At 47.7% G+C, this 22,983-nt stretch overlaps 1 long non-coding RNA gene across 1 annotated transcript; it reads right to left on the bottom strand.

Annotated features, from left to right (window-relative positions):
* Window positions 1-1,895: 1,895 nt before the first annotated feature.
* LOC135176556 (uncharacterized) lies at window positions 1,896-22,327 on the bottom strand. Its single transcript, XR_010302724.1, has 4 exons — window positions 22,259-22,327; window positions 19,320-19,522; window positions 9,162-9,276; window positions 1,896-2,079 (listed from the first exon to the last, which is right to left on the bottom strand). It is a non-coding gene; the product is annotated as an uncharacterized LOC135176556 (long non-coding RNA).
* Window positions 22,328-22,983: the final 656 nt, after the last annotated feature.

The raw sequence follows: 22,983 nt of genomic DNA, 5'->3' as shown, positions 1-22,983 counted from the left end.
ATAGGCCTACAAGATCACCGAGGCCAAATATTGGCCCATCACTGCCAGGTCATCATGTGCCTCAGCACCACATCTCCAAGGCTTTTAGACCTCTTCAGGGGTCGGGACTCCAGCAGCGCCTTGGGCAGTTTGGGCAGCCTGGGTCAGGCCTCAACAAACTTTTTTGGGGAAGAAATTGTTCCTTGTGCCCAAACTAAACTTCTCCAGGGGCAACTTGAGGTCGTTTCCTCTTGTCCTAGTAAGCTGCTGCCTTTTGTCCCTTCTATGAAGTCCTCAGGCCCTCCTGCCTGGTGCTGCAGAGGAGTTGAAGCTACCATATTCTCTTAGGGGCCTTTCTGAGCTGCCACAGTGAGGACATGGATGTACATGCAAGTGAGGACAGCATGTTTCTTGTTACTCTGCCCTTCTCCTTCCAGGTAAGTAAGATAACTTACCCCTAAAACCTATGGAGATCTTCAGAAGTCTCCAAAAGACATATAGAGCAGAGATCAAATAGCAAAACCCCCTGAAGTCGCTGATACATGAACTGTTCATCATTCACCTCTGACACTCTGCTCAGTCACTTATCTCCATCCTGACATCAGGAATTCAGTACCAATGTGTCTAGACCTCAGGAACCACAGGACCTCCCTAGGTGACTTTACTTCATTTCTGTAATTCTTCAGCAGAAACTAAAATCAATTAAGGGACAGCAGAGCTTGAGGTGTGTTTTCTTGAAGTTGGAGGGCTTAGTCACTCTGAGCAGAGATGAAGAATAAATACAACTGGAAATACATCTCTTGGACTCTGAGACAAATTAAATTCCTTTCTCTTCTGTCATCTTCTCAGGCTTTTCATCACTTACTGTCACCCACAGCAGCATGCTTTGCATGCCTGATGCCATGTCCCCACTGCTGAGGGTGAATGTGAAGTGCTGGAAAGGGGAAACTGGGTTGTTGGAATCACAGAATTGTTTGGGTTGTAAAGGACCTCTAAGATCGAGTCCAACCATCAACTCAACACCACCATATCCCAAGAGTTTGGACACAAGGAACAATTTCTTCCCCAAAAATGTTTGAGGCCTGACCCAGGCTGCCCAAACTTCCCAAGGCAGAGCTGGAACAATCTTTTTTCCTGAAAAAGTGGTCAGACACTGGAACAGGCTGCCCAGGGAGGTGGTGGAGTCACCATCCCTGGTGGTGCTGAGAATAATGTGGAAGAGCCTTCCAAGACCATCAAGTCCAACTGTCAACCCAACATGACTGTAGCCCCACATCCCTAACTGCCATGCCCACACATTTCTTGAACACCATCAGGGATGGTGACTCCACCACCTCCCTGGGCAGCCTGTTCCAGTGTCTGACCACTTTTTCAGGAAAAAAAATTGTTCCTCATGTCCAACCTAAATCTCCAATCTCCCCTGGCAAAATTTCAGGCTCTTTCCTCTTGTTCTGTTGCCTGATACTGGGGAGAAGAGACTGACACCCACCTCGCTCCAACCTCCTTTCAAGGAGTTGTACAGATACAAAAGGTCTCCCCTCAGCCTCCTTTTCTTCAGGTTGAACACCCCCAGTTCCCTCAGCTGCTCCTCAACAGACTTGCTCTCCACACCCTTCACCAGCCTTGCTGCCCTTCTCTGGACATGCTCCAGCCCCTCAATGTCCTTGCTGGAGTAAGGAGCCCCAAAAAAGTGAATCCTCACCGGTGCTGAGCACAGGGCAGACACTCCAGCAGGCTGGAGTCCAGCCTGTGACATCCCTAGGATTTCTGCACTCTGCTTGCATGTTTTCTACTCAAATGAGAGATCAGACATTTGTCAGCTTCATGAATCAGAGCTACTCGAGACAATCCCCTTTGTTCCCACAATATATCTTTCTTCTAACAAAGAAACTGTTCATCAGTCTACCTTGAAAATCAGATCAGCTTCTCTTTGTGTTGGAGAAAGAAGACAGATGACTCCTCACAGTGTCTTGGATCCTGTTGCAAAGCCCCAGGAGACGTGAAATGAGCAGAGCTTTGTGTAACCAACAACAGCACCGAGTAGGTTCACCAAGTTGAAAAGAATTAGAGAGAGGCTTCATGATTTATACAGCGATCCGACTGCAAGGCAAAAGAAGAAAGTTAAGGCATGAAGGGAAGACAGATCTAGTTAAGATAAATTTAATCTAATTTCCCTGTCTTCTAATGACTGGGAGTATGTAAGGGGTCTTTGGTATGGAGGACACGTCCCTGTGTCGACAGAAAAAAGGACAGAAAGAAGTGCCAAAGGAAAAGCACAGGGAGAGATGAAATGATGACACCAAAGTGGGAGGCTGTGCTGCCATTCACTGAGACTGGGCACTCCAGAACTAGACCAAATAATCTAGGGGTAGCCTCAGCAGGGCGGTGTAGAGGGGTAGGAGAAACTCCCATAACCAGCTTATCAGACTCCACAACACCATTTATCTTCTCAGGAGAGAATGGCTGAGGGAAATAGGCTGAAGGGAGATCTCACTGCTTTCTACAACTCCCTGAAAGGAGGTTGGAGCCAGGTTTGGGTTGGCTTCTTCTCCCTAGTATCAGGTGACAGGACAAGAGGAAATGGCCTGAAATTGTGCCAAGGGAGGTTTAGGTTGGAAGCTAAGAAAAATTTCTTTCCTGCAAGAGTGGTCAGGCATTGGAACAGGCTGCCCCAGGAAGTGGTAGGGTCACCATCCCTGGAGGTGTGCAAGACACGTGCAGACATGGCACTTGGGGACATGATTTAATGGCCATGGTGGTGTTTAAACTGAAGCAGGGTAGGCTGTACATAAGAAGTTCTTCAAAAAGAGAGAGAGAAAATACTGGGACAGGTTGCCCAGAGATGTGGTTGAGGCCTTTTGGTTTTACAGGTTGTTTTCCAACTGAAGCAACTCTATGATTCTTGGCTACCAGGGCATACTGCTGGCTCATGGTGTTGTGCATCAGCAGCACTTCCAGGTCCATCTCTCCAGAACTGCTTTACAGCAGCTGAGCCCCTCACCTGTACTGACACAGGATGTTATTCCTCCCCAGGGGCAGGATGCTACACTTGCTCTTGTTGAACTTATTGAATCATGAAATTGTTTGGGATGGAAAAGACCTCCAAGATCATCAAGTCCAGCCATGAACCTAAGACCACAATGTCCACTAAACCAGGTCCCACAGTGCCACGTCCACATGTTTCTTTGAGCATCTTCAGAGCCAGTGACTCCACCACTCCTCTGGGCAACATCTCCAAACTTCATGAGGTTCCTCTCCCCCAGCTTGTCCAGGTCTTGCTGAACAGCAGGACAGCCTTGCAGGCTAATTCCAGCAAGTTGCCCAACATCCATTTTTCTGCTTTGAAGATCTTCACGTTTTGGCTGCTGATAAAACTCCCCTTGGTTTACTCAGTCGTGTCTCATCCATTCTGCTTTGTGCACTTCTGCATATTTACCATGGTGCTAATCATCTCAGTCTGTTCTCCTTTAGGCTTGAATGAGATGTTCTACATTAATCACTTGATTGTTATTAACCCAGATACATTGTAGCTCTGCATAATGCTGCTCCAGCTCTAAATCCAGAGTCTAATCAGGTATTAGGACGCACATTTAATTATGCTACTTGTGTACTCCATAATAATCCTCTCAAGTGATAGGAAGGTGTAGGGGAGGGGGGTGTTTAAAAATCATGATATTTCAGCAAAACAAAGGATGGGGAGGCTGGGTGGTGGGTCAAGATGAGAGACCTGACAGAATGAGTGGCTCTGTAGTAAAAATACAACCCAGAAACTCTTTGAGTATTCCTACACCACTCCCTCAGTCATTTCATGTTGAGACAGGCAAATTTTAGAAGCCCAGCATGGTGGAGGTTGGAAGGACCTCAAAATCATCCAGTCCAAACCTCTTGCTAAAGCAAGGGCATCCACAGCAGCTTGCTCAAGATCACAATGTCCAGCTGGGGTAGGAATCTTTCTGGAGAAGGAAACTTCACAACCTCTCAGGGCAGCCTGCTCCAGGGCTCCAGCACTCTCATACCAAAGAAGTTTGCCCTCATTTTCAGATGGAACCTCCTGAGTTCCATTTTGTAGCTGCTGCACCTTGTCCTGTCACTGGGCACCACTGCTGAGTCTTGCTCCATCCTTTAGCTTGTGCTGAGCATTGATCAGATGCCTATGCTCTTGCCCTCCACATGTCTTTTATCTCTTGCTGAGCATTGATCAGATCCCTTCTCAGGCTACTCTTCTTCAGGCTCAACAGCTCCAGGTTTCTCAGCCTTTTCTTCTCAGAGATGTTCCAAGCCCCTCAGCATCTTTGTAGCTTCTGATGGACTCTCTCCAGTAGTTTCTTGTCTCTCCTCAACTGGGGAGCCCAAAACTTGTCTCAATATTCCATCTGTGGCCTCTCTAGAAAAGAGTAGGTGAGCAGGAGTATCTCCCTCAAGCTGCTGTCTCATGGTGAAACTGTTGTTCCCCACTGCTTCCAGGTCCTTCTCCACAGAGCTGCTTTCCAGCAGGTCACCCCTCACCTGCACTGGTGCATGGGGGTTATTCCTCCACAGGTGCAGGACCCTGCACCTGCCTTTGTTAAAACTTCATGCTCCTCTCCCTCAACTCTCCATCCTGTTCAGTTCTTGTTGAATAACAGCACAGCTTGATGGGGTGTCAGCCACTCCTCCCATTCTGGTATCACTGAAACACTTTGGGTCCAACCACTGAGGCAACACTCAAGGTGGAGTGCAAAACTTCTCTCCATGCCTAAAAGCAGAGAGCTGAGAAATTTCAGAGTACTGAAAAACTGCAGCAATTAGCTCTTTATTTGCAAAATTGTTGTAAACATGTTAATTATTAAGCAGGATCTCTGTTGTATATGGTTAATGTGACTGTGGTTATTAAAATCCATTAATGATCCTAAGCTGGTGTAGATCCTACAAAGCTTTCTTGCAGCTAGAAGGGATTTTTCTGTGTGTCTATTCACAGCATCTGCTTGTTCTACAGAAGAAAGAAATACATATATATACATGAAAAAGATTTTTTTCCCTCTGAAGTCCATTTTTAATGTGCCACATCCCATGCACTTTCCTCATCATGATTTTGCTATCAAACCCTATGCTGTGAAAAGCCTGCTTAGACTTGCAGGTAATAAAAGGAGAAGTATTTAAAGCAACATGCTAACAAAGCACTCTGCTAACTAGAATGATCTTTGGGGGAGTGTCTACCTTAAACAAATAAATAAGGAAATATGAGGATGTCATTTTCAATCCACTCTGGATTTGCTCTGTGATCTGAGGAAGGAAATCCCAAAATAATTCAACCCAGTCAAGCCTCTTCTCCACTTGCCACTGTCCCAGCAGGACTATGCAGGAGTAGGGAAATGATCATGCCTCTGTACTGGGCTATGAGGAGGCTGCACCTCTATTTCTGGGTTCAGTTTTGGGTCCCTCACTCCAAGAAGGACATCGAGGTGCTGAAGCATGTCCAAAGAAGGCAGCAAAGCTGATGAACAGGTCTGGTAAGGAGCAGCTGAGGGAACTGGGATTGTTCAGCCTGGAGAACAGGAGGCTGAGGGGAGACTTTATTGCTCTCTGCTACTCCCTGAAAGGAGGTTGGAGCCAGGTGGCTGTCAGTGTCTTCTTCCTAGTAGCAGGTAATAGAATAAGAGGAAATGGTCTGAAATTGTGCCAGGGACAGTTTAGTCTGGAGATTAGGAACAACTTCTTTCCTGAAAGGGTGGTCATGTATCAGAACAGGCTACCCAAGGAGGTGGAGGAGTCACTGTGACTGGAGATGTCCAAGAAACGTGTGGACGTGGTGCTTAGAGGGCTTTTCCAAGCAAAGCAATTATGATTCTATGACTGTCCCTTCTGTCTTCCATCCCCATCCCTCTGTTCTTGAATCCAGTTCCAGAATCCAGCTCCTGAATCTGGTTCCCATCTGCTGCTGAGTCCAAGATGGGATTTGCCCAGTGCCTGTCCCCAGCATCAGTGAGAAGGAAAGGCTGAGAAACCTGGGGCTGTTGAGTCTGGAGAAGAGGAGCCTGAGAGGGGAAAGCTCCATTGACCACTCCTTATGGGGCTAGTATAATTTTAGCACAGGTTCCTCAGCTTTAGTGTCTCTTTTAGGTCCTATGATTGCTTGTCAGGCTCTTTTAAGACAAGTTAAACAAAACAGTGGACCTTTCTCCACCATGGAGAAAATGAAGTCCAGAACACCAGCACAGACTGCCCAAATAAGCTCATCCAGGCAGAGGAGCTGAAAATCACTAGTACCATGAATTAGAAAGACACCTTTCCTTCAGGAAGAAAAGTTCATTTATAATCCTAGAAACAAAGAATCAGTTTTGGTTTGAAGAGATCTTGCAGATCATCAGGTCTAACCATTAACCCAGCACAGCCAGGTCAGCACTAAACAGCATTGCTCAGCATCACAACTACATTTAATCCTCAGGAAGAAAAGCACAGCAGCACAGAATCCTGGCTGTGTCTGGTGAGCATGGGATGACTGGTGGGGCAATGATGCTGGAAGAGGTCACTGCACCTCCTTGTAGCTACAATGCAACATGGATCTCCACTGAGAAGGTTCAAGGCTTCCAAAAATGTCAACTTCATGGATGTTGTAAGAACTAACAAGTATAAAATGAAATCCAGAGAAGCAGGAGAACTATCACATACTATTTCTCAGGAGCATGGAGCAGAAACAAGTCAGATCCAATAAGTGTCAACACCAGCTGAAGACACTGCCCAACACAGCTACAAAATGGCCTGGGGTTGTTTAGTCTGGAGAAAAGGAGGCTGAGGAGAGACCTTCTCACTCTCTAAACTATCTGAAGAGAGGTAAGAGCCAGGGCTGGGGTTGGTCTCTTCTCCCTAGTAACAAGAAATAGGAATCACAGAATGATTTGAGTTGGAAAGGACCTTAAAGAACACCCAGCTCCATCCATCCTGCCATGGACAGGGACACCTTCCACTAGATCAGATTGCTCAAGGCCTCATCCGATCCAGCCTTGAACAACTCCAGGGAGGGGGTATCCACAACCTTCCTGGGCAACCTGTTCCAGTTTCTCACCACCCTCACTGCAAAGAACTTCTTCCTTATCTTCAGCCTCAGTCTCCCCATTTACAGCTAAAATCCATTGCCCCTCATCCTATCACTACAAGCCTTTGTAAAAAAATCCTTCCCCAGCTTTCTTGTAAGCCCCCTTCAGATATTAGAAGACCACTAGAAGGCCTCGAGTTGCCCCAGGGGAAGTTTAGGTTGGAGATCAGAAGAAACTTCTTCCCCAAAAGGGTTTTCAAAGACTGGAACAGGCTGCCCAGAGAGGTGGTTGAATCTCCATCCCTGGAGGTGTTTCAAAGAGGCAGAGATGTGGCGGAGGGTCATGGTGTAACACCAGACTCGGTAGAGCTAGAGAATGGTTGGACTTGATCTTAAAAATCTTTTCCAACCAAAATGATTCTGTGACTCTCTGATTCTGTGAAAACTGAAGTGAGACAGCACCAGAAGCTCAAGCAGAAGGAAAGGTAAACATCTCAGCAGATAAGCATTAGGCTCTCAGGCTACGTCTAACTGATTCCCTGAAGAGGGACATAAAACAGCCCCAGCAGATGACTGCTGTGAACAGCCCAGTAACATTTTAAAATCTAGAATTAAATGATCAATTAAAAACCTGTAGAAATTTAGAAGGCAAGGACTCAAAACACTGCTATTCATCTTAAGCAGCATAAGAGACTTCTTGGACTGGAACAGGTTGCCCAGAGAGGTGCTAGAGGCTCCATCCTTAGAGACACTTAAGGTCAAACTTGACTTGATACAGCTGGAGATACCCCTGCTGACTGCAGGGGAGTTGGACAAGATGAGTTTTGAGGATTCCTTCAACCCTTATGCATTTAGAGTAAGAGTGGTGAGACACTGGAACAGAATGCCCAGGGAGGCTCTGGATGCTCCCTCCCTGGAGAAGTTGAAGGTCAGGTTGGGCAAGGCCTTGAGCAACCTAGTCTAGCAGAAGGTATCCCTGGACATGGCAGGGTGTTGGAATTGGATATCTTTAAGGTCCTGTGCTAGTTTGAAGCTAGAATGTTTTGGTGAGAAGAACTAGATCACAGGCTGTGAAAGGAAAACAAGGCTGATGTCTACTTCCCTCATAGGCTTATCGAGAGGTACAACAACAAGAATCAAAACACAGATAAGGCACTACTCCTGCTGGGGAGCTCCGAGCTGCACCTCTCTCTCTAACCTCACCCTCTGTTTCTCTGACTGATCCACTTTGCTTCCTAACCCCCTGGCTGAACCTCCATTCTTCCTTGGGACAGGGGTAAGGTTGAGAGGGGTGGGGGAAGGTGGAAGGGCAGTTGGGAGCCCCTCCTGGGGACTCAGGTTTCTGGGAGGGCTGTTGTGTTTCTGTATTACCTTTTACCTTGTCTACTTCTGTCTATAACTGTATATATTGCAAACCTCTGCTTGTATATTGAGCTCAGCTGTAAATATAAGCTTCATGCAATTTCCAGAGCCAGCTGAGTCCATCCTGGGTGATTTCCAAAGTGTGTGGGGGGCAGGGAACACCCAAACTATCACAGGTCCCTTCCAAACAAACAATTCTACATGATCAGCATTCCTCAAAACACCTGGAGGATGAGGTGACATTGGCCTGATGAGGATTAAAAGATTCTTATTTAACTCCTTCCCATTGAGCATTTTCCAAAAAGGAGGAGTAATGAGGTAGAACAAAGCACAGAAAGACCAATTTATTCATCTAGCCCTGCAAAAATCCTGTCGTGAAGACAAGTGTCTTTATCTTTGTAGAGCACAAGAGGCACAAAGAAACCCTCAGGTCTAAAAATGATATTTTGCTCTCACCACTAAGATCACTCCAGACTGACAACTTGGTTTTGTCACATCCCATTCTGGATGACTAAAGGGCCAGAAATCTTATTACAGAGATAATGACCAGGATTTTGCTAAGCTCTCGGGAAGAGAGGGGGAAAAAAAAAGAGTCCGGTGGAGGTTGGGACTTCAAATCTTCTTCATAAGAAAGAGTGGGGATAAAAAAAAAGCCTCTTGTGACACAAGGACACATCCTAATGGCAGTGTTTACCCTTTTGAGGGAAGTAAGTAAATAAAAAAGTTGGATGTAATAACCAACTTCTGTTCTCAGAACATCTAATCCAGTTTAGAAGAGTGAGCAAGGGCAAGTCCAGAAGCTACTCACATTGTCCTCGGAAACATCTGGCAATGGCTGTGGGAAGGACAAAGGGCCCAAGAGGTTGGTCCAGCAGGGTGGGGCAGCCACTTTGGTGCTTCTCTTTCTTCTTGGAAAGGTGGCACTTGGTAGAAAAGAAAAACCCAAAATACAAATAATTATTTATTAAATAAAATAGATCTTTATATACACCATAGAATCATGGAATGGTTTGGGTTAGAAGGGACCTCACAGATCATCTAGTTCCAACTGCCTTTCTGTGAACAAGGACACCTCCCCACTAGACTACCTTGCTCAAGGCTTTAGCCAAGCTGGCCTTGTACACCTCCAGGGAGGGGGGCATCCAAAACATCCCTGGGCAACTTGTTACACACCTTCACTGTAAAGCACTATCCAGGGAGATGATGCAGTTTCTATCCCTGGAGGGGTTATAGAAATGTGTCCATGTGGCACTTTGGGACACAATTAAATGGTCTTGGTGGTGTCAGGTTGACAGTTGGATTCACAGAACCCTAGAGGCTGGAAAAGACCTCCAGGGACTGAGTCCAACCACCCTCCCAAGGCAGGATCCCCTAGGGTAGTCTGCACACAACCCCACCCAGGCGGATTTTGACAGTCTCCAGAGAAGGAGACTCCACAACCTCTCTGGGCAGCTTGTTCCAGTGTTCTCTCACCCTCACTGTAAAGAAGTCTCTCCTCATGTTGAGGTGGAACCTTCTGTGTTCCAGTTTGTATCCATTGCTCCTTGTCTTATTGCTGCAGACCACCAAGAAGAGATTGGCCCCATCCACTTGGCACCCACCCCTCAGATATTTATAGACATTGATGAGATCTCCTCTCACACTTTTAATCTCCAGACTAAACAGCCCCATGTCCCTCAGTCTCTCTCCATAGATGAAATACTCAACTCCCCCAATCATCCTTACGGCCGTCTGCTAGATTTTCTCCAGCAGGTCCCTGTCTCTTGAACTGGGAAGCCCAAAACTGGACACAATATTCCAGGTGTGGTCTCACCAGGGCAGAGTGGAGAGGGAGAACCTCCCTAGACCTCCTGGACACCCTTTTCTTGATGCATCCCAGGATACCATTGACTCTCTTGGCCACAAGGACACATCAATCTTGGACTCAATGACCTAGGAGGTCTTTTCCAACTGAAACAACTCTGTGATTCTATGGTTTAAGACCAGACTTGGTAGAGGCTCTTGGTAGAGAGGGGATTGAGTCCAGAATCAGTAAGTTTGCAGATCATACCAAGCTAGGAGCAGGTGTTGATCTGTTGGAAGGTAGGAGAGCCCTGCAGAGGGACCTAGACAGGCTGCATGGGTGGGCAGAGGCCAAGGGGATGAGACTGAACAAGGCCAAGTGCAGAGTTCTGCCCTTTAGCCACAACGTGTCCAGAGAAGGGTGACAAAGCTGGTGAGGGGCCTGGAACACAAACCCTATGAGGAGAGGCTGAGGGAGCTGGGGGTGTGCAGCCTGGAGAAGAGGAGCCTCAGGGGAGACCTCATTGCTGTCTACAACTACCTGAAGGGAGGTTGTAGCCAGGTGAGGGTTGGTCTCTTCTGCCAGGCAACCAGCAACAGAGCAAGGAGACACAGTCTCAAGTTGTGCCAAGGGAGGTCTAGGCTGGATGTTAGGAGGAAGTTGTTGTCAGAGAGAGTGATTGGCATTGGAATGGGCTGCCCAGGGAGGTGGTGGAGTCACTGTCCCTGGAGGTGTTCAAGCAAAGCCTGGATGAGGCACTTAGTGCCATGGTCTGGTTGACTGGCTAGGGCTGGGTGCTAGATTGGCCTGGATGATCTTGGAGGTCTCTTCCAACCTGGTTGATTCTATGATCTTAGAAGCCTTTCCTAGCCAGAACTATTCTCTGACTCTAATTCTATGATTTCACTCCTAGTCCTGCCTCTAAACACCTTTAATGCCCCTTCTTCACCCTAAACAAACACCCTTAATCCTCATTCTTCACCTTAAACACACACCCTCAATCCTTCAGTTATCCAAGCTCAGAGTAAACCACGAGATGTGTTCCTTTCCAGGCTGGTCCATCAGCAGGCAGATGGTAGCTCCACATACAAATCCTGACAGCAAATGCTAGGTCTGGAGATGAATGTCAGTGAGCATTTTCCAAGCATGACATCTATTGCAGCCCCTGTAATTTTCTGGCATATTGTATTTTCCTCTGGCTAGAGAAAGTCCCTAGTACATGAAACAATTTGTCCCCAGGAACATTAATTGTTTAACATGAGATTTTAATGAGCTTTCAGCATCAAAAAGAGACAAATTCTGCCTCTAGCAGAAATAACTTTCTATTTACAGGAAAGCCACACTGCCAGCAGAGAGCTCTGAAAGCCTGAAATCATCTTTCCGTCAGCCAGTAATTTCCTGAACCTCCTGAACACAACACACCAGGGGATTCGGGGTTTTTAATGCTGTTCTCCATTTTCTTCTTGTGGTTGACACCAAACATCCAACACAGAACAGTGTAGAGAGCCAGAAGGTCTCACTTCAGCCTTCTTTAGGCTGAACTATCTCAAGTCTTTCAGCTGCTCCTCACCAGACCTGTTCTCCAGAACCTCCACCATCTTTCTTCATAGAATCAACCAGGTTGGAAGAGATCATCCAGGCCAACCTAGCACCCAGCCCTAGCCAGCTTGCCTGGCAGAAGAGACCAACTCCACCTGGCTACAGCCTCCCTTCAGATAGCTATAGACAGCAATGAGGTCCCCCCTGAGCCTCCTCTTCTGCAGGCTGCACACCCCCAGCTCCCTCAACCTCTCCTCAAAGGGCAGTATTCCAGGCCCCTCACCAGCTTTGTCATTCTTCTCTGGACACATTCCAGTATCTTATCATCTCTCTTGAATGAAGGAGCCCAGAACTGGACACAGCACTCAAGGTGTGGCCTGACCAGTGCTGAGTACAGGGGCAGAATAACCTCCCTCATCCTACTGGCCACACTGCTCCTGATGCAGGCTAGGATGCCATTGGCTCTCCTGGCCACATGGGCACACTTCTCCAGAACAGCTCCAGCACCACAATGTCCTTCCTAGAGTCAGTGACCCAAAACTGAACCCAGTCAAGGCATAGCCTCACCAGTGACAGGTACAATGCAGTAACACCTGTTCTGGTCCTCATGATCACACTACTGCTGATCCAAGCAAGGTGGTCTGCCCTGTGCTGACAGGGACACAGACACTGGAATTACTTCACAGGTCTTTTGTTGTCTGTGCACCACATTTAATTATTTCCACAAATCCTTCCAAATGATCTCAAATCTGAATTCATTTTTATGCTTCGTCTGAAAGTTCAAAGTAAAGCTGCTGTGTGGATCTCCAAGTGGAGATGACACCATCAAGTTACAGCCAAGTGGTGGTTTAGTGAAATCTAGATCTCTGCTACTTAGTGGAAATAAAAACCCAAGCAACTCAGATGTTCATAACATGTTTTGGGTTGCAAGGGACCTTGAAGATCATCTAGTTCCAAACCCCCTGCCTTGGGCAGGGACACCTTCCACTAGACCAGGTTGATGAAGGCTTCATTCAACTTGTCCTCAAACACCTCCAGGGAGGGTGCATCTACAACCTCCCTGGGCAATCTGTTCCAGTGTCTCATCACCTTTACTGTAATACAGATCAACATCTTATTGCCTTGAGATATCAAGGTCCCAAAATATCAGCTTCCCACCTAAAAGCACTGAAAAACCAAAACAGAGTAGAAATTAGCATTGCCCATGAAGGCCTCTAGAACCCAAGTGTCTCATTAAATAGATGCACACTTTTCAAAGGTATAAAAACATGATCTAATCTGAGACTTCAGCAGAACAGATGAAATTTGGATCCTGCTAATGCATAACAATCACTCTCTGTGTTTGAGCTTGATGTTCCTCTCTCACATTTTGCTTCTCCCAGATGCCTATCGTATTTTATTTGTCTTTTAAAAATTAAGGTAAGGTTTCAATCATCTGAAGCCACATTTTTCCCTCCCCACACTCTTGGATTTCACAGAATCTCAGCGTGGTGGGGGTTGGAAGGGACCTCTGGAGATCATCCAGTCCACTGAACCAAAGTATTTAAAGAAGCATGATGAGGGTGTAATAGCTTGCCCAGGGAGGTAATGGAAGCTCTCTCCCTGCAGGTGTTCAAGACCAGTTGGATGAGACCTTGAGCAACCTGGTCTAGTGGAAGGTGCCCCTACCCTTAGCAGTGGGGTTAGAACTAGATGATCTTGAAGGTCCCTTCCAACCCCAAGCAGTGCTACTGGCTGGGGACAGAGTGGCTGAGAGCAGCCAGGAAGAAATGGATCTGGGGGTACTGGTAGATAGTAGCTGAAGATGAGCCAGCAGTGTGCCCAGGTGGCCAAGAGAGCCAATGGCATCCTGGCCTGCATCAGGAACAGTGTGGCAAGTAGGACAAGGGAGGTTATTCTGCCCCTGTACTCAGCACTGCTCAGGCCACACCTTGAGTGCTGTGTCCAGTTCTGGGCTCCTTCATTCAAGAGAGATGTTGAGGTGCTGGAATGTGTCCAGAGATGGGCAATGAAGCTGGTGAGGGGCCTGGAACACAAACCCTATGAGGAGAGGCTGAGGGAGCTGGGGGTGTGCAGCCTGCAGAAGAGGAGGCTCAGGAAGGACCTCATTGCTGTCTCCAACTACCTGAAGGGAGGCTGTAGCCAGGTGGAGGTTGGTCTCTTCTGCCAGGCAAGCAGCAACAGAACAAGGGGACACAGTCTCAAGTTGTGGCAGGGGAGGTCTAGGCTGGATGTTAGAAGGAAGTTGTTACCATAGAGAGTGATTGGCATTGGAATGGGCTGCCCAGGGAGGTGGTGGAGGCACCGTCCCTGGAGGTGTTGAAGCAAAGCCTGGATGAGGCACTTAGTGCCATGGTCTGGTTGACTGGCTAGGGCTGGATGACCTTGGAGGTCTCTTCCCACTTGGTTGATTCTGTGAAAAGAGAGGTGGTCTGAAGGTGAACTGGGAGCTATGACCTGCTCATGTGCTCCAAAGGTATTTGATAATGTCCCTAGCTGGGTAGAGGCTGCAGAGGCAACACAGCTGCCACTGGGTGAGCGATAAAGTCTTGTCATGGATTAAAACAAGTTAAGAGATAGGAAAGAGAAGAGAAGTAAATGGCCAATTCTCAGTCTGGAGAAAGGTTAATAACGTGGTGACCTAAGGATCAGTCTTCAGGCTGGTGTTTTCCAATATATTCATTAACAGCCTACAAGAGGTGGTGAACAGCCATGCAAGCAGGAGAGACACACAGATTGGTTTAGGTCATTCTCAAGGAGGGGAGGCTAGGAAGCAATAACCACCAGCATACCAACACCCACTGAGCAATCCAAGTTCACTGGTGGGGATGTCATGGAGATATCAGAGGGTCTGGTATTGCCACACAATGATAACCACACATGGAATGAAGCCAACAGTCCAGTAAGAAGTCTCTGAATGCTCCATCTGATATAATGCCATCTATCACACTTCAAGTTCACAGTATCACCAAGGTTGGAAGAGACCTCACAGATCATCCAGTCCAACCCTTTACCACAGAGCTCAAGGCCAGACCATGGCACCAAGTGCCACGTCCAATCCTGCCTTGAAGTGCCCCAGGGACGGCGACTCCACCACCTCCCCGGGCAGCCCATTCCAGTGTCCAATGACTCTCTCAGTGAAGAACTTTCTCCTCACCTCCAGCCTAAATTTCCCCTGGTGCAGCCTGAGGCTGTGTCCTCTCGTTCTGGTGCTGGCCACCTGAGAGAAGAGAGCAACCTCCTCCTGGCCACAACCACCCCTCAGGTAGTTGTAGACAGCAATAAGGTCACCCCTGAGCCTCCTCTTCTCCAGGCTAACCAATCCCAGCTCCCTCAGCCTCTCCTCGTAGGGCTGTGCTCAAGGCCTCTCCCCAGCCTCGTCGCCCTTCTCTGGACACGCTCAAGCATCTCAATGTCCCTCCTAAACTGGGGGGCCCAGAACTGAACACAGTACTCAAGGTTGCAACAGAGGAAGTTTAGGTTGGACACTGGAAGACGCTTCAGGTCTACAACTACCTGAAGGGGATTGTAGCTAGGTGGGGTTGGTCTCTTCTCCCAGGCAAGCAGCAACAGAACAAGGGGAGACAGTCTCAAGTTTTGCCAGGGGAGGTCTAGGCTGGATGTTAGGAAGAAGTTCTTCACAGAGAGAGTGATTGGCATTGGAATGGGCTGCCCAGGGAGGTGGTGGAGGTGTTGAAGCAAAGCCTGGATGAAGCACTTAGTGCCATGATCTGGTTGACTGGCTAGGGCTGGGTGCTAGGTTGGCCTGGATGACCTTGGAGGTCTCTTCCAACCTGCTTGATTCTATAAGCTTCTTCCCTAAAATTGTTCTCAAACACTGGAGCAGGCTGCCCAGGGAGGTAGTTGAATCTCCATCCCTGGAGGTGTCTCAAAGAGGCAGAGATGTGGCACTGAGGGACACGCTTTAGCCCCAGCCTTGGTAGAGGTAGAGAATGGTTGAACTCCGTGGTCTTAAAGGTCTTTTCCAACCCACAACAATTCTATGATTCCATCTGCTACAGGCCAAGAACAATCAAAATGATTACAAGAGTCACAAAACATATCCCAAATCTGTTACCACTAAGGTTATTTAAGAAAATAAAGCTGACAGAAACAAAACTATTTGGAAATACCACAAAATCCTAATAAAAAAAAAATCCATCATCCCTTCCACATCTCTCTGACCTTCTGGCCCATTTGATGCCTTTTTTGATGCCCCACAAGCATCTTAAAACACGTTCAAAAGTTGTCCTTGGGAATCACTCCTATTTCTAGCACTTTGAGCTAGAAATCAAGGCAGAACACTGCTCACAGGCATAGAAAGTGCAAAGCACAGTTGATGACAAAATAAATATAGTTTGATCTGAGTCTGAACACTTCTCACCGAGCCTTAGATCAAAACAAGAAGCCACCTCCCAGGTGGGAGCAAACAATATTCTAATAAACTAGTAGGAACTGGTGGAAGGATTGGTCTATATCCAGGGAGGTAATTTGCAGCAAGAACATCCTGGGTGTTGGGGCAGAGAAGGTCAGTTCAACCTCAATAAATCTTCACTCCTAAGAGAGGAACAGTGCAAAGAAGTAGGTGTGTGCATGGCACAACTGAGGAACTGTGGTCATTAATATCTCTAGGGTGAGTGATCTCCTCAAAACATTGGCCTCCAAAATATCATCAGAGCACCTCAGGACACATGGGAGAGAAAAAAAACTTTGTCATAACAGATGAGAGAGAAAGAGATATGGATTTTGTTAGGAAAGAGATGATCTCTTTGGGGTCCTCTGAGACCCCACCTGCAGTGCTATGGCCAGCCCTTGAGTCCTCAGACCAACAGAGACATGGGCCTGATGGAGCTGGGGCAGAGGAAGAGACAGCAGTGGTAAGCCCTCTGCTGTGAGGCCAGGATGAGAGAGTTAGGGTTGTTCAGCCTGGAGAAGAGAAGGCTCCAGAGAGACCTTCTGATAGCATTTCAGTGATTAAAGGGACCGGAAGAAAGATGAGGACTGATGTCAGAGCAAGGGCTGTTGTGACAGCACAAGGGGTGATGGTTTAAACCAAAAGGGAGATCCAGACCACAGAAAAGGAAGAAATTCTTAACCCTGAGGGTGGTGAGAGCCTGGCTCAGGTTGCCTGGAGAGATGAAAGATGCCCCATCCCTGGAATCATTGCAGGTCAGGTTGTCTGGGGCTCTGTGCAACCTGTTCCAGTTGCAGAAGTCCTTGCTGACTGCATGGGGCTTGGACTTGGGCTGTAAAGGTTCCTTCCCACCTATACCCTGATGGGATTTCATAGAGTGATTGGAACATGCCAGCAGCAGCCTCTCTGCAGTAATGGAATTCAACTCCTATCCTACACAGTCCATGAGCAAAACTCTCAAACTCAGATTTGTTTTGGTTGGAGAGCACCTTTAAGACCAAACACACAAAGGTAAAAAAGGTTACATGTAAAAATGTCTTCTTTTTTTCCTTTGAACACAATTATGAAGCATAATCCTAGTTGCTTAACCATCAGAATTTTAAGAGTATGTTCTCCCATGTAGGAGTATGAAAAATTAAATTATCTTCCTGTTTCTCTACTAAAGAGGCTGTAACGAAGCAATTCTAGCAAATTCACTGGGATCCATCCATCCAAGCACAAAATTACAGCAGCAGGCATAAATATTTGCAGAACTAGGTCATTAACCCATCAAGGCTTCTGCAAGCCTTGAAAATTCATAGTTATAGAATGGTGGGATTTGGAAAAAGACCTCAGGAGATTATCCAGTCCAACCCCCATGCTACAGCAGGGGCACCCACAGCAGCTTGCCCAGGATCACAATAGGGTTGGAATGTCTGCAGAGAAAAAGACTCCACAACCTCTCTGGGCAGGGCTGCTCCAGGGCTCCAGCACCCTCACACCAAACAAGTTTCTCCTGTTCAGATGGAACCTCCTGGGCTCTAGTTCGTGGCCACTGTCCCTGGGCACCACTGAACAGTCTAGCTCCAGAAGGACTTTGCTGGGCAGTTTAGAGTCCCTTGTCCTGATTGCTCTTCCCTGCAACTGCAGCCCAAGGTGTGGCACAAGCTGTGGCAGCGTCCTTGGTGTGCCCAGGAGCAAGTCTCAGACAGAGCTTTTGTGCAGCCCTTGTCAGGAACTCTCTGCAGCAACTCTCCTCATGTTGAGGTGAAACTTTCTATATTCCAGTTTGTATCCATAGCCTCCTCTCCTATCACAGAACACCACTGAAGAGTTTGTCCTCCTCTTCCTGACACCCCCCTTCAGGTATTTATAAGCATTCATAAGGTCTTCTCTCAGGCTGCTCTCCTCCAGCTTCAACAGCCCCCAGGTCTCTCAGCCTTTCTTTATCAGACACGTTCCTATCCCTTCATCACCCTGGAACAACCTGGTCTAGTGGGAGGTGTCCCTGCCCATGGCACAGGGGTTGGAACTAGGTGAACTTTAAGGTCCCTTCCAGCCATTCTGTGAATCTATGAATCCTCTTAGCTCTTGTCAGTCTTTTGGTTCAGAAGCTCCTTAGTGTGACACCACTCATCCTTCTGCACAAGTTTCCTGCAAGAGCTTCTCTGTCACTTACCATTCCAAGTACAAATGTCTCTCATTTGCCCAAAATTTGTTTAATATTTGCATTTTCTCAGTCTCCTGCAATCCCTCTGGCTACCAGCACCATGTACTCATCGTTCAGATGCAGCCCCAAATCTGCACAGCATAATTAAGCCGCCACGGTTCGTTTGACAGCAGTGCTGCAATTCTGTCTTCTTGGAAAGCAAGGTTCTGTAAAATCTGCTTTCCTGGTAGCTCTCAGAGCCTGCCTGTGTGTGCATGGAATGCTGACACCGCTCTGCATCTGCAACAGTGGAAAGAGCTCCTCAGCATGACCACCACATCACTCAGAAACAGCACCAGCCAGAAAGAGCACTGCCACCCAAGGCATAAGGCAAGAACCAGATGCTTAGATAGTGTCAAAACATTAATGTTCTGAAGGACTGTCCAACAAGAGAGACCTAAAATCATAGAATCATGGAATCACAGGTGCAGAACATAGTTTGAGTTGAAAAGGACCTTAAACAACATCTCACCCCAACACACTCTACCACAGGCAAGGAAATCTTCCACTAGATCAGCTTGCTCAGGGCCTCATCCAACCTGACCTTGAATACCTTCAGGGAAAGCGCATCCACAACCTGCCCTGGACAACCTGTTCCAGTGTCTCAGAATCCTCACTGTAAAGAATTTCTTCCTGATCTCCAGTTTATATGGTTGTGGAATGCCAGAGATTTTGAAGAACATCAGCAATTCTACATGCACATTGGTGCCCAGTGACAGGACAAGGGACAATGGACACCAACTGGAACCCAGGAGGTTTTATCTGAAGATAAAGAGAAAATTCTTTATTGTAAGGATGCAGAAGCCCTGGAGCAGTCTGCCCAGACCTGTTGTGGAGTCTCTGCAGACATTCCAACCCCACTTGGACATCCTGATCCTGGGCAAGCTGCTGTGCCTCTGATTTAGCAGAGGAGTTGGATGATCTCCAAAGGTCCCTCCCAACCTTTTCCATGCTATCTGGAAGCAAATACATCCTGAAAGCCACAAACATAACCCTTCCTCTACACATCTTCAGCACTCCCTTAACAACACTGAGTACATACACATTGGTGCTTCGTAGTCACTCCAACTCTTAGTCCTGATGCATTTGAGATGATTTTTGCCCTTTGGAGTTGTAAGAAAGAAATTCCCACCGTGTTTTTCTCATTACTTCATTAACCCATGGTACAAGGCTCTGCTGGAAGCAAAGAATGGTGCTTGGAACTCCTCCAACTCCTCTGTTCCTCCTGTGCACAGAAGGCTCCATCTAGTGTTGCACAGACAGAGAAACCGGGGAAAAGAAGGAAAAAAGTCACTTCACTTTATGGTTCCAACCCCCTGCCATGGGCAGGGGCAGCTTCCACCAGAACAGACTGCTCGAGGCCCCATCCTTGAACAGCTACAGGGAGGGGGTACCCACGACCTCCCTGGGCAACCTGTTCCAGTCTCTCTCCACCCTCACTGTAAGGAAAAAATTGCTACGGATTTTTAAGTTGTCCTAGCAAAATGCCAGGACTTTCCTGACGGTGCTTTCCCAGGTTTGCTTTGCACAGTGGTGGGCACCAGGCTGGCTTCCCAAAATCCTGGGGTCAGGATCAAGTCAGCTCAGCTGATGGATTGTCCCAGCTGCTGAGTAGACAGAAGCTCCAACACAATTCTGCTAAGAGCCTGGGCATGGTTGGGCTTGTTTAGGAGCCTCAGTCTTCCTGACAGCTCCAGTCAGCAGAATGTTAGGGTTCTGCTTTTCAACACAACCTCCCAAGCTGCGTGAAAGCCCTGTTAGTCCTCCTTCTTCCTGTGACACTGCCAGGCTTTCACAGCCACTCCATCAGCTCTGCCTCCATACCCACAGGGGCTGCTCTCATCACTCACTCAAAGGTCCAGAACATCCTTCACAGAAGGTTTTGCAGACTTCAGTTTCATTCTCCATCTGTGTTTCCATCACATCCTCCTTGGCCACACAACCATTTGCCCCAGCCCTGAGCGTGGCCTCTCTCTCCCTTTGCCCCAGACTGAACAACCCCAGTTACCTTCTTGTCTCCCTAGTGATAAGAGTAAATGGCCTCAAGTTGCACCACTGGAGGTTCAGCTTGGACAGGAGGAACAATTTCTTCCCCCAAAAGGTTGTCAAGGCCTGGCCCACGCTGCCCAGGGCACTGGTGGACTCTCCATCACTGGAGGAGTTTCAAAGCCATGGAAATGCAGTGCTGAGGGTCATGGTTTAAGTGGTGACCTGGCAGTGCTGGGTAGGACTTGATGACTTCAAAGATCTCTTCCCATCAAAAGGACTCTCTGAGTGCATGACTGATAGTTTACACCTCTGTTTCCAAACTAACAGGTCATGGTGCAGCACTTCCTGAGAACAACCATTTGGGGGGTCACCAGTAACCATGGGCAGCTTTTTTTTATCTTTACTACTCACTGGGCAAGCATTTAAAAAATTGGAACGAGCCTAAATCTGCCTTTATAAGCAGCTACCTGCAGGTTTAGCTGCAGGCTTTAAAAACCCCAGTAGAGCAACACCCGAGAGGGCCTGCTAAGGACCCAGCAGCTGGACCTGACCATATGCTGAGCCTCAGCAGCCACCAGCTCCTGCATCACAAGCGCCCTCAAGCGGCACTTCAGCAGCACAGCATCCAGCTCCTCCTCCCACTCCAAGGTGGGCACTGCCACCCCGTGGACACGTTGTAGAAGAACATCTCTACAGACCTCACTGGGTTCTCTCCAGTAGTTCTGGTCTCTCTTGAACTGGGGAGCCCAAAACTGGACCCAGTAATGCAGATGTGGTCTCACTGGGACAGGGTAAAGAGGGAGGAGAACTTCCCTTGACCTGATGGTCACATTTGTCCTCATGCGCCCCAAACTAGAAGCTCTGCTGCAGCTCAGAGTCCCACCAAAGTATTTGTCCTATTACAACTGAGGGGTTTGTTCATTTGTTATTCTAATTTCCACTCCATATCATATTTCTTCAAGTTTTGAACCATTTCTGTGCCCAAGCAGTGAAGTCAGTTGAGCAGCAACACCAGGAGAACTGTGGGTCTAGTTGGGCGCTTGTACAAGAGATGTATTTCACACCCCCCTGTCATGACAGAGGACAGTGAACACCTACCACAGAGATGAACTTAGCAACCCTGAATGATGAGTGGGATGGCAGTTATCCTACAAAGGAGGAAGCAAGGACTGTACTGACACCTGTATCTGCTCTCCATTTCATCAGGCCACTTAGAAGTGTTGCACCTGACCACTTGTTTGGTGGGAGGGTGCTGGACTCCTGGAGCAGGCTGATCAGAAAGATTGTGGAGTCTCCTTTTCTGGAGAGATTCCAAACCCACTGTCATGTTGTGATCCTGGGCAGGCTGCTGTGGGTGCCCCTGCTTTAGCAGAGGGGTTGGATGTTCTCCAGGGGTCACTGCCAACCCTCACCATACTAGGATTCAGGAATTCTATGAGGCCCATTTTGGCCACTGGAATGGAGATGCAGCTGCTGTACTGCACCACATTCACCTCCCAACATTTCACTACAGTGTTAAATGACAAAATAATCCAGGTTGGGACAGAGTTTTGTGTGTCCCCGGTCCAAGCTGTTGCTCAAAGCTGAAGAGCTCCAAGAATGGACTGCCCCAACCACTTTCCCTTTTGACCACAGATTCATAGAATAGCTTGAACTGGAAGGAGCCTTAAAGATCACCCAGTTCCAAGCCACCTACCATAGGCAGGGACATCTTCACTAGACCAGGTTGCTCAAGGCCTCATCCAACCAGGCCTTGAACACTTCAAGGGAGGGAACATAGTTAATGGCTATTTTTTATACTCTAAAGTCTAGGGAAAAAAGAACCTACACTGAAACCTTGGGACAAAAAGGAGGTGGGGGGAGGAAACAACCACTAATAGGCAGAATGTGACTGACATTAATTGCACCAAAATATTAATGGCAAGTGCTTCTCCACCAGGAAAATAGAATGTGCCACCTTTAGCAGCCAGAGGAGCTCAAGACATCACTCACCTCTTCATCTGGAGGACTGGAGCTCTTTTCTTGCATGCAGAACACTCAAGTTTCTCTGAGATGTGACAGATCATGGGAGGAGCTCCACAAAATGCACTAGGGGAAGGCAGCGTTGTGACACAGCAAGTTGTGGTTTGAACTCTGAGGGGGATTCAAACTGGAGAGAAGGAAAAGATACTTGACCCTGAGGCTGCTGAGAGTCTGAGGGTGCTGAGTTGCTCAGAGAGGTGGGAGATGCCCCATCCCTGGAACCATTGCAGGTTAGGCTGTCTGGGGCTCTGAACAACCTGCTCCAGCTGCAGAGTTCCCTGCTGGCTGCACGGAGGTTGGACTAGGTCCCTTCCAACCCAAACTTTTCTGGGATTCCATAAAATAATCCAAAAATGGGAAAGGAGCTGAGATGTATAAGTGGGAAGTGACAACAATTGGGGTTTCAGCTCTTTTGTTGCTGTCCTCCACATCTCTGCCTTTCCACAAGCATTTAGATTGGGTTTAGACTGGGTATTAGGAAGAAATTCTTTACAGTGAGGGTGGTGACACACTGGAAGAGGTTGCCCGGGGAAGTTGTGCATGCCCCCTCTCTGGATGTGTTGAATGTCAGGCTGAATGAGGCCTTAAGCAACATGGTCTAGTTGAAGACATTCCTGGCCATGGCAGGGGGTTTGGAATTGGAAGATCTTTAAGATCCCTTCCCACCCAAACCATGCTGTGATTCCATGACCATG

Source organism: Pogoniulus pusillus, chromosome 6 (assembly GCF_015220805.1).
Source record: "Pogoniulus pusillus isolate bPogPus1 chromosome 6, bPogPus1.pri, whole genome shotgun sequence".
Lineage (NCBI taxonomy): Eukaryota > Metazoa > Chordata > Aves > Piciformes > Lybiidae > Pogoniulus > Pogoniulus pusillus.
The sequence above is the reverse complement of the archived record's forward strand: the minus strand, read 5'-3'. Positions and strand labels throughout refer to the sequence as shown.